The 11,180-nt window shown below is 39.2% G+C and overlaps 1 non-coding gene across 1 annotated transcript; it reads right to left on the bottom strand.

The window, feature by feature from the left end:
• Positions 1 to 10,432: 10,432 nt before the first annotated feature.
• Positions 10,433 to 10,560, bottom strand: LOC127674248 (small nucleolar RNA SNORA17). Its single transcript, XR_007975309.1, has one exon. It is a non-coding gene; the product is annotated as a small nucleolar RNA SNORA17 (small nucleolar RNA).
• Between the last annotated feature and the right edge of the window lie 620 nt (positions 10,561 to 11,180).

Genomic DNA, 11,180 nt, shown 5'->3' with positions numbered 1-11,180 from the left:
ATCTGTTAAATCTAATTGGTCCAAAGCTTCAATTAGTTTCACTGTGTCCCTGTTTAGTTTCTGTTTTCCTGATCGGTCCATTGATGAAAGTGCAGTGTTGAAGTCACCCACAATTATTGTGTTAGGTGCAATGTGTGCTTTGAGTTTTAATAAAGTTTCTTTTACAAAAGAGGGTGCCCTTGCATTCGGAGCATAGATGTTCAGGATTGAGAGTTCTTCTTGTTGTATTTTTCCTTTGACCAACAAGAAGTGTCCCTCAGAGTCTCTTTTGATGACTTTGGGTTGAAAGTCAATTTTATCTGATATTAAAATGGCTACTCCAGCTTGTTTCCTGAGACCATTTGCTTGTAAAATAGTCTTCCAGTCTTTTACTCTAAGGTAGTGTTTGTCTTTGACCCTGAGGTGTGTTTCCTGTAAGCAGCAAAATGTAGGGTGTACAGAGCCATATTGGGGCAGTCTTGCACTTGGTCAGAGTTTGACTTTGGTCAAGGTTAACTTCTCCCAGTTAGCCAGGATTCTGCTCCACTTAGGGTGGAGCGCACGTAGTAAAGGTTAAGTTCATTGTTCTTCCTGGTATAGGGATTCCTGAATTAAACAGGTGACCCACCCAGCTGCCGGAGCAGTCAAGACGAAGACCTCCAAGAGAAGCTAGACAACTTCCACCGGAACTCAGCCTGGAGTCTGGGGGGAGGGTTTGCCCAAACTGTTAAAAGGTCCGGCGCCATTAAAGTTTACGGCTTTGATCAGTGAACATTGACTTAGCCGTACTTTTCGCCGCTCTTCCCTATGACCCCAAAATTCTCTCAACAGGTAACCCAGTTTACATGTAGCTGCTGGCGGCTACATAGTGGCGCCCAACGTGGGAAGACCTGGCACGAGAGAATTTCTTGAGGTAGCCCTATCCAGCGAAGCTTCGCAAAAAAAAAGGTGAAAATTAATGGTGTCCGCACGGTAAGCAACATAGAGGGCAAAACTAGCGCTAGTGAATTCGTGTCTATGGTTGTGAGTGCAGGAATGGATACAGTTTTTCAAGCATACTGCGTGGACCCAGCGCAGGACTGCTTGGGTTGATAAGATAGGGAAATATGGGGAAGGAATTTGGTAGGCATTTGCCCAAAGCTCGTAAGAGCTGATTTCTGCGAAAAGAAAGGGGTTTTTAAAAAATAGGCATATGTCCACAGCTTCTAAGAGCTGTTTAAAGAGGAAAATGGATGCAATTGCTTAACAAGCACGCTTAACTTTCTGTGTATCTTTCCGTGTTTGTCCCGGTGCACCGACTGTCTATGTGTATGTTATGTCCTCTCTGTGTCTTTGTGTGAATGACTGTTTCATGTTAAAAAGAAAAATTGGTAAAGATTACATCTGCTGGTAACCTCTTGAGCTAGCCACAGTTTGTGTGGGGATTGATTCAAAGCCACGCCGCGACAGCGCAGCTCACTCAAGAGGCAAACATGGCTAGGGAAAAAGCCGCTCTTAAAAGCCCAGAAACCTCGAGATTTGGGAAGACCTTGGTTTGGCTTGTGAAATTCATGTAGTCGCTTTATACATGTTTCTAATTGGTTTTAATGATATAAGGCTTTACATTTCTTGACTAAGAGTTATAAATTAATTGGTTATTATGTAAAAGGTATAGTGTTATTAAGAAAAGGTTAGTTTAAAACTGGTGATTCAGTGTTAGAGCTATCTTAACTAACTACACGTGGCCTAACGCCACTCATGCTTTGTTCTTGTTTATAATTGGATTTAAAGGTATATTTTGCATGTCTTGACTATAGAGTATTGGCTTAAGTCACTGCACATGATTTAAAAGGTATAATGTTATTAACAAAAGTCAGGTTAAGGCTGGTAGTTTAGGGTAGTCGCCATTTTGAACACGTGGCATGATGGTTAAGGCTGGTAGTTTAGGGTAGTCGCCATTTTGAACACGTGGCATGATGGTTAAGGCTGGTAGTTTAGGGTAGTCGCCATTTTGAACACGTGGCATGACGATTAAGGCTGGTAGTTTAGGGTAGTCGCCATTTTGAACACCACGTGGCATGACGCAATCCAGGAAATACAGGCCTTTGGGACGCTCCTAAATTGGCATGGTGTTTCATGTGAATCTTGGCCTGGAGATTAGACTTAATGAAGATTAAGATTTAAAATATTGTCTCTTTAATAAGTTACACTGTTATACACTTGAACATAAGAACTGGCATACAAACCTTGTGCTGTAAATATGTGTTTGCCATTAATTTTAAAGAAAATAGATTGTTTAAAATTGAGATTTGCTTCCAAAATTACAATTGTGCTCTAATATTGCAAGAAAACATTGAGTTACAATAAAAATCAGTGTGTCATTGGCTACAGTTTTCAGTTTGCAGGCTCGTAATTGTTAACATTTTGTAATTAAGATAATTTTGAGAGTGATACAGCTATGGGTTTTAGGGGCCCATTGCCACTTTTCCACAAGTTTATAGGCTACAATGGTAGGAGCAAAATTTAACCCTCCAAGATTAAAAAGGATATCTCTGTAGAAATGTATTTGATATCAAGTAGGTTCCTTTGACCATGAAATTACAGGTTTCTTTTGTTTAATCCTTAAATTGTCCTTGTAGGTTTGGGTCTGGTCTTAGATAAAAGGCTCAGATTAGAAGATATTTACATTTGAGGAATCTCATACAATGTCCTTGCCAAGGACTCAGGGTGGATCCTAGGGCAGAATTTTTACATTTGAGTTAATGCAAAGCTTAGAACTGCCTCAGGGGAAGCTAGTGAGAAAGCTTTCGAGAAATTGTTTCTGCCTTACAGGCCCCACCTAGGGAGTGTTTGGTTTTAAAAAAAAAAAAAAAAAGTTTTTGACTTATCCAGGTGTGGGTTAAAATGCAGTTCAAATCTATGAAAGGTCAAGGAGGCTATAAAAGCATTAACATTTGGCCTGTCTACTCCCTATAAAATTATTGTAAATTTAAAGGGTTGGTTTTTTGCTTTACATTCTGATAATTATAAAAGCATTTGCTTCTAATTTTAAAGAGACAACAAAACAATTTCATTAGAAAGTTTTGCCTCAAGGAATGGCTAACAGCCTTATGTCTTGTGAGAAAAAGTGTTTTGTCTCTGTTTCAATACTAGAAGTTAAGATCTTAAAATTTTCAGTGTATAATGTTCATAGAATGTTTGTTACAGGCCCTTGCTCCTATAGACTTTTAGAATTTTTAGGTAAATGGCTTTCAAAAGTTGTTAGGATATATTAATTGGCTTTATCTTATTTACCTCATTTTAAGCTTGCCACAAAAGGTCTTAAACCTCTGTTTTCAAGGTAGGAAACATTTGTTCCTTGCTTCAAGCAACAATCAAATTTATTATTAATGGTTGGTCTATTACATGACAAGCATTTTTAGGCAAAATTAATAATTGTTATCCAAAAGATAATTGTACTATCAGATCACATGTTTATTCCTTTAAGTTTCTCCCTGCTTCAACACAGATACCTGAATTGGGTGCTATAGCAGCTATTTTTAAGATGTTAAAGGTCAAGCTTTTAATAATAGTAGATATACATAGCTCATGGTTTATAATTGCTTAAAATTGGTCCATTTTTAATACTGCTAATTTTTAATTTCTACAGTTTATACAAATGTGATTCAAATTTCTAAGAACAAAGGATATGTTCTCTAAATGACTGTCCTTTAGGTATTTGAAATAATTTTATATTTTGTGCACATCAAATTGTAAAGATTTGTTCTTGATGTCCTCAATTTCTACCTCTACCACGTAATGGTGTTAATCCTAGAGGACTTAGTTATTACAGATAAATGATATTCATATTTCTAATTTAGAAGATTAAAAAATATGTACATGTGACTAATGATTCATTTTTAGGCTGTCTAGTTGCAACTGCTCTAACAGAAAAAGCAACTATATTTTATATAATTACATAGTTATTGCCTATGTTATGGTTTATACTTTGTGTTCCAACTTAAATTAATAAAACAATATCTTCTTGGAAGAAAGAAGAGAGGGGAAATTGTGTCCCTGTGCATATAATTTAAATTATGCTTACATGTTTTTAAGAAAATTTTAAAATTTTAAAATTTGGATGCCAAGAAACTCCTTGCTAAATGTATATGACATCTTGTAATTAGACATATTGATGTCTAGGTGAAATGAAGGAATTCACTTACTAACATATGCCATGATCCTGATTTAATATTGGGGGAGAAGGCATGTCCTCTGTTTTTTCCACAGAATGCTGCAGAAGATATGCTGACTGTGCTTGCTGAATGCCCAGACCATGGTAACATAAGAGCTATATTGGATATATGTTCTTGACTTACCTCAATTGTTAAATGTCCCAGGTTAGATAAATTGCCTAGCTTCAAGCTTTTAGACTTTGTGGGACAGAAAATAGAGACTGTTAAGCTAGCTTAGGAAAAATTAATCTAAAGAAGAGTTAAAATGACTCTTCTCCTTATTGTGTTCAGCTGACTTAACCATAGACTAGTCTAGAAATAATCCCAATATTGAAGATTCCAATTTTGAAGATGGCTAACAATCTTCAGCCAGCTGTGTTAATTTAACATATAGTCTCCACTTTTCCTGAGAAGTAACAGCTTAATTCTTGATTCACAAGGCTACCTCTCCCATCTCAGAGGCCAAGCCTTGGGTCCTTAAAGTTGTTAATTTACAACTGAATTGGATACTTCTGGGACAAGTTAATCCTATTCCACCTTTAACTCTTGACCTTGTCTGTTAAGCAGACTGGCTGTCTCCACCCAGGCTCACCTGGATGGAGAGATTACATGTCTGTTAAAGACACTTGCAGACCCCCCTGGCTTCAAAACTTACACAAGTGGATCTCCAAAGAGGGAGCCACATAGAACTCAGATCTATGTGTGTTTGTTTTTGAACAAACATGGGTACCAGCGAGACGTGCGAGGCAAAGCACTGCATGGGGAGGTGAATTTCTGCTTCTGAGTCCCCAGGAAGTACACCTAATTGCATAGGGGTTAACGTCGAGAGGCTGTCCTTAAAATAATAAGGGAGCCTATTACCCCTCCTCTGAAAAAGACGTTATACAATATTTAAGAGGAATTACGGTCAATGCTTCCCCTCCTGGTTAAGGCCCGCCTTCTTATGAAGGATATTTATCCACTTGTTTTCTACCTCCTCGTGTTCAAATTAATAAAAAAAGGGAGGACATGTACAGAGCCATATTGGGGCAGTCTTGCACTTGGTCAGAGTTTGACTTTGGTCAAGGTTAACTTCTCCCAGTTAGCCAGGATTCTGCTCCACTTAGGGTGGAGCGCACGTAGTAAAGGTTAAGTTCATTGTTCTTCCTGGTATAGGGATTCCTGAATTAAACAGGTGACCCACCCAGCTGCCGGAGCAGTCAAGACGAAGACCTCCAAGAGAAGCTAGACAACTTCCACCGGAACTCAGCCTGGAGTCTGGGGGGAGGGTTTGCCCAAACTGTTAAAAGGTCCGGCGCCATTAAAGTTTACGGCTTTGATCAGTGAACATTGACTTAGCCGTACTTTTCGCCGCTCTTCCCTATGACCCCAAAATTCTCTCAACAGGTAACCCAGTTTACATGTAGCTGCTGGCGGCTACAGTAGGGTCCTGTTTGCGTATCTAGTCAGTTAGTCTGTGTCTTTTTATTGGGGCATTAAGTCCATTGATGTTAAGAGATATTAAGGAATAGTGATTGTTACTTCCTATCATTTTTGATGTTATTTTTTTAAATTTGATTGCTTAACTTATTTTGGGTTTGATGAAAGGTTACTATCTTGCTTTTTCCAGGGTGAAGTTTCCCTCCTTGTATTGGTGTTTTCCTCCTATTATCCTTTGTAGGGTTGGGTTTGTGGATAGACATTGGCTAAACTTGGTTTTTTCATGAAATATCTTAGTTTCTCCATCTACGGTGATTGAGAGTTTTGCTGGATATAGTAGTTTTGGTTGGCATTTGTGTTCTCTTAGAGTCTTCATGAGATCTGCCCAGGACCTTCTAGCCTTCATAGTCTCAGGTGAAAAGTCTGCTGTGATTCTGATAGGTCTTCCTTTATATGTTACTTGGCCTTTTTCTCTTACTGCCTTTAATATTCTTTCTTTGTTTAGAACATTTGGTGTTTTGATTATTATGTGATGGGAAGTATTTCTGTTCTGGTCCAGTCTGTTTGGAGTTCTGTAGGCTTCTTGTATATTCATGGGCATCTCTCTTTAGGTTAGGGAAGTTTTCTTCCATAATTTTATTGAAGATAATTGCTGGCCCTTTAAATTGTAAATCTTCACTCTCTTCTATCCCTATAATCCTTAGGTTTGGTCTTCTCATTGTGTCCTGGATTTCCTGGATATTTTGGGTTACATGCTTTTTGCATTTTGCATTTTCTTTAACTGTTGAGTCCATGGTTTCTATGGAATCTTCAGCATCTGAGATTCTTTCTTCTATCTCTTGTATTCTGTTGTTGATATTTGCATCTCTGTCCCCTGATTTCTTCCCAAGGCTTTCTATCTCCAAAGCTGTCTCCCTTTGAGTTTTCTTAGTTGTTTCTACTTCTGATTTTAGATCCTGGATGGTTTTGCTTAGCTCCTTCACTTGCTTGTTTGTGCTTTCCTGTAATTCTTTAAGAGATTTTTGTGTTTCCTCTTTCATGACCTCAGCCTGTTGACCAAAGTTCTCCTGTATTTCTTTAAGTGTTTTTTGCGTTTCCTCATTGTTGGCTTTTGTATTCTCCTGGATTTCTTTCAATGATTTTTGTGTTTCCCTTGCAAGGGCTTCTAACTTTTGATCCATTTTCTCCTGAATTTCTTTAAGTATGTCCTTCATGTGTTCCTGTACCAGCATTATGACCAGTGATTTTAAATCCAAATCTTGTTTTACTGGTGTGATGGGGTATCCAGGACATGTTGGTAGAGGAGAATTGGGTTCAGATGTTGCCATATTGCCTTGATTTCTGTTAGTGATGTTCCTGCGTTTGCCTTTTGCCATCTAGCTCTCACTGCTGTTAGTTTGTCTTGTCAGTGCTGGACTTACCAGTGCAAGCTGCCCCTTCCCAGTTGGCCTCTGGTGCACAGCTTACCTCCTGCACTGCCTGTAGACAGGGTGCTGCTGCCCAGGCCGTTCAGATCCCAAAGCAGGCACCCGAAGGCTCCCGCTGGGGCCCGCTGGATTCACTGGAGCACACCGACTTCTCTCAGCTGGCCGCCCGGAAGCCCCTCTAGCCTCTTGCAGGACCTGGAGATGTGGTGCTGCTGCCCAGGTTGATCTCAGTCTGTCCAATATCTCTGGAGTCCGAAACCAAGATGGAGGTGAGCCTCTCCTAACTGGCGGGAGGCCGAGTTCTGAAGTGGCTTCTGTGCAGCAACAGGCACCGCAAAACCGCAGCTGCTTGCAGCCCGGCTGGTCAGCGAAGGTCAGTGGTCGTGGGCGCAGGGCCTTACTGGACCCTGTGTCGCCTTGGTTCCACTGCTGATGACCCTTCAGCTGGACCAGCCACTGCTGCACTGCCGCCGCCTGCCGCAGCTGCCGCCACTGCAGGGCGTCAATTTTTTAGTTTTTTACTGAATTGTTTCTTTCCTATATGATATGAAATTCATTTGAATAGGCTGGTTATTAAATTACCCCTACCATGAAATAATATTTTATATTTTCTGTTTACTCCTATAGAGATGTTTAAATGGTCATGAATTAATATTTTAATCTAATACATGAATTACTGTGTAAATAGTTTCTTGTAGAACTAAATTGGTCAATAAATTAAATAATATCTTTTGTAATATACCAAGTGAGTTAGAAGAATGAATTTATTTCATAAGGCGATTGCGGACTATAATTTAATGTGTTTGAATACATATGCTTCCAAGTTTATAATCCTAAAATCTGGCTAAAGTGATGTTGGCCTGTTTGTTTAAGAACTCCACAGGAAAATAAAGTTATATCTAGACTAAATAACGTATTAAAGTAACATTATTTTCTCACTGAGATAAATCGAGGAGTGTGTGCCTAAACATGTTTGCTTTCAGATGCCCTTACTGGCTAACCACCTCCAGTTCTATGCACAGGTCCTCTTCTTTTTCTATTGAAATTTGAAACCCTGTATATTTGTCTTTGGGTTTTATATTTGGATTTATAAAATATTGTGACTTAATTTTTGCCAAAAATATAAGAATTATGTTCACATTTTTGCCTATGAATATGCAAATGATAGTTGTCATATGGTCCCTGAAAACCTGTCTTGTCCCCAGTACCCATCGCCACGTGAGGAAACCTTTCCGGGGGTGGGGGTCCTCTCTACTTGCTGTCTATTCTGCTTCCATTCCTCTATGTATTATGCTGGAGACAACAGAGCCTGCTTACTACAACCTATGGGAGGCTTTACAGCACATGTTGAATCCTCCAAGACTGTTAATTTTTTCTTTTCCTGTTTTTTTTTTTTTTGCCTTTTATTGTATTATTTGTACTACATCCTTTCCATTAATATTTTAAAATTAGATTTCAGTTTTTTGAATCTATAGTTAATGTTGGGAAGAATTGTAACAATGAACCTTATGATCACTTAGTATAAAACACTGTTCCATTTACTTACATGTTTTTTTAGTTTGTTATCAGTTTTTAGTTTTTCATGGACACAATCACCTATTTTTCATTAGCTTTGAATGCAAGTTTAAACTTTGTTTAGTTATTTAGCACTGCAGTAAGTAATTGTGTGTATGTTTCTGTGTGTGTGTGAGAGTGTGTGAGAGTGTGTGTCTGTGTGTATGCATGTGCTCGCATGTGCATGTTTCCGAGAACCTCATACATGAAAAACAAAACAACAGTTAAAATAAAAAACGCTGTACTACTGGGCCACATACTCAGCCCCTAGAAGAGTACTCTCATTCACAATGGATTTTTTGAGTTGTCTTGCTGATGTTGTTATTAATGACCTTACTGAGGCCTACAGTTCTTGGATATAAAATGAAGCGCCCAGTTCAGCCTCTTGAGTTGCTGGGCAACAGGTGTATGCCCCTCCCCTTGTAGATGATGGGGCTCTGGGGAGGGAAGGGCTTTGCTTTGTTTTGTAAGTTTTGACTTGGATTGAATTTTTCAGACTTGAAAGTTCTATTAATTCTAAGCAGATTTGTTTTTTTTTTCTTATTATATTAGAAGAGGGTTTTCCCTAGGTTGTATATTGAAAGTGATAAAATTCAAAACATGGAAGTCAGAAGACAAGTTCTAAGCACTGTTTAATCCTTCCAAAACAGTAGACCTGTGATCCACTCAGGTCACCAGGGGTGGCAGACTCCTAATCTCACTGGTCTGATAAATGAAAGGTTTTAGTTTCTCCCTCATCTTAATAGGAAAGTGTCCTGTTTACACTACTTAATGTGTTGTGAGCTATAGACCATTTGCAAATATCTTTTATTAATTTAACTAAGACAGTTCTTCCTTTTCCAATTGTGCTAAGAATTTTATCTTAAATGTACATTAGATATATAAGGCTTTTTAATCACGAAGATTAATATGATGTGTTACATTAACTTTACAATGTGGAAATGGCTGGCATTTCTAGAATGAAGCCAGTTTAGTCATGGTGCACTATTTGTCTTTGGGAATTGATGAATCCAATTTGTTACCAGTTTGTTAAACACCTCGTGCCTTGTTCATAGAAAATGTTTGTACATAGGATCTTTTATTTCAGTGTCTTTTTCTGGTTTTGTAATTACATTAATGTCAAGATCATAAAATAATCCAAGAAATATTCCCTACATTATTTTTGATACACATTACAGAATATAATTATCACTCTTAATTTTGGATAGAATTTCCCATTTGTGCTTCATGGTTTGTTTAGTTTTTTTCAAAGGGATGCCTGCCTGGCCTTTGATGAGAACAAACTCCTGCTGCTGCAGGGCCATGGACCAGTGTGAGGTCCCCAGTGGCAGCAGAGGCCAGGAGCCCACCATCGTCCCAAGTGGCATCAGCAGCTATTCACATCAGACTGTTCCTCATCACACTCGAGTCTCCTGTTCTGCCTCCTTTCATTGTGTCCACATCCATCTGTTTCTCTTTATCTTCCATTTCTCCAACTACTTCCTCATCTTAGTGATTCCTGGAGTCTCTAAGTGTCTGGGGTCATCTCTGGAATGGTCTCAGGAGTATGATACCCTGCTTGTGCATTATAATGCTGGCCAAGGGTCATCTCGGGCATGGAGCATTAGACTGGTGGTGAACTCAGGCTGGCTCCCTGTCTGGGCCATATAGCACCAGTCTGGTGGTTGTCTTCAGTTCACTTCTCACCTGGCCCACCTGAGTGGTCTCCTGAGATGGTCATCTGTCTCAGGGTCACTCTTATCTGGGACCTATGGTTCCAGGTTGTGCTCCTTTAGTCTGTGACTTGTCTCTGTCCTGGGAGCCCATCTAGGTCTGCCTGGTACTAGATTAGTGGTCATTTTAGTCTAGCCTTTGTCAGGGAATGTTAAGCTTCTCATCTTTCAGATCTTCATAGGTCAGAACACTGAGTATAGGCTTAGCTTCTCTCCTGACACCTACTGACCCACATGTCACATAGTAGTTACGCATGCAGTGCTTTTAAGGGCAGACAAGAGTCTTATAACCACTGTTCCTTCTAGGCATGGATTTGTTCTTGGAACATGCTTTTGAGCCCCTCCCAGGTGTAGTAGAGAAGAGTGGTTTACTTCAGATTACCCTTGAAGTTACTATTAGATGAGATATTACTATTTAGATGAGAATTTTAAGCACGAATTGTCCTCATGACTGTATATAGCCTAAACTCATGTGAACACACCTTGCCCATGTGACTGTATACAGCCTGAACGCCTGTGAATTTGATCACGTGATCGTGCTTCACTTTCAGAAGACCCTCAGTGTATAAATTGTCTGATGCCCTGAATAAAGTTGAAAATTGCATGAGACTTTGGTCCAGTGAGATTTTAGGCTCCACTCCCCCTGCTTTATGCTTGCAGTTAGGGTGGTGTCAGTAATTTATGTCTTCTCTCAATCTTCCTTGTGTCCACAGTGCTAGAGGCTTATAAAATTTGTAAACTTTCTTTTCATGGCAAAAACACAAACAATGGTAGAAATAAAAACAAGAAGTCAATTGAAAAAATCTAGAATATGTATAAATGAGACAACGTATTTTTAAATAAGACTGGAGTCACAAAAGTCTCAGGTAGGTGGCTCAGTGGGTAAAGGCTCTAGA

The sequence above is a fragment of the Apodemus sylvaticus genome, chromosome 23 (assembly GCF_947179515.1).
Source record: "Apodemus sylvaticus chromosome 23, mApoSyl1.1, whole genome shotgun sequence".
Taxonomy (NCBI): Eukaryota; Metazoa; Chordata; class Mammalia; order Rodentia; family Muridae; genus Apodemus; species Apodemus sylvaticus.
Note: the sequence above shows the minus strand (reverse complement) of the source record. Positions and strands in the feature narration are given on the sequence as shown.